Below are 1167 nucleotides of genomic sequence, written 5' to 3' on the forward strand. Positions count from 1 at the left end.
GACAAATACCTGAATACTTTTTTGGAAAGGAATCAATCAGAAAAAAAGATCAAAACAAAAAGAAGAAAGCCTAAAATTCATGTGTGATATCATCAAAAGGAATAACCTATGTATAATTGGAGTTCCAGAACAGAAAGAAAAAAAAAAAAAACTCTGAGAAAATTATCCAAGTTTTGCTGAAAGGAAAATTCCCTGATATGATGAAAAATGAAAATATATCCATTCAGGAAGTCCAATTAAGCCAAAAGAAAATCTTCAATCACCAAGACATACCATCACCAAATTCTTCAAAGAAAAAAAAAAAAAAAAAGAAAGAATCCTGAAATCAGCATGGGAAAAATGAAAAGTTACCTACAAAGGGCAACCAATAACAATAGGAAATAATTACATGATTAATAAACACAAAATGAGCACAGCACAGAAAATTATATGGAACAAAGAAACCAAGAACACCAGGAAAAAACACATAACAAAATGACAGCAACAAATTCATACTTGTCAATAATTACACTGAATGCAATTCAGTGTAATTCTTCTTCAAAGACAAAGATAAAGAAAGAATCCTGAAATCAGCACAGAAAAACTGAAATGTTACCTACAAAGGGCAACCAATAACAATACAATCTGATTTTTCAGCAGGAACCATGTGGGTGAGAGGCAATGGGATGTGTATATATAACATGCTGAAAGAGAAAAATTTCCAACCAACAATTCCATACCCAGCAAAATTGTCCCTCATCTATAATGGTGAACTTAGGAGATTTCCAGATAAGCAGAAATTAAAAGAATTTATTAAAACCAGAACAATCTTACAAGAAATATTAAAGGGAATCCTTTGAAAATAGCACTAATAATAGCAAACAACAACTGACCATTAATACACAAGATGACATAACTCAGAAACAAACACAGCCTTGAAATTCTCCAAAATAAAATAAGCTTAAAAAACTGTAAATAGGGAATGAGAGATATCAATTGGCAAATGAGGACAACTACAAAACAAAAAGAGAGTTAAAACTGTGTAGTTACAGAACTTCTAAATGGTGAAGAAGTCAAGAGAATTGCAAGGTAGAATGGAGTGTTCTAAACACGGGGGGAAAATTGTGAATCACAGGATAATCTCAAAGAAAAATGATAAACTATCACATCACAATAGAAAAGAGGATG

The sequence above is a fragment of the Orycteropus afer genome, unplaced genomic scaffold (genome assembly GCF_000298275.1).
Source record: "Orycteropus afer afer isolate SDZICR_OR568_19922 unplaced genomic scaffold, OryAfe1.0 scaffold00004, whole genome shotgun sequence".
Lineage (NCBI taxonomy): Eukaryota > Metazoa > Chordata > Mammalia > Tubulidentata > Orycteropodidae > Orycteropus > Orycteropus afer.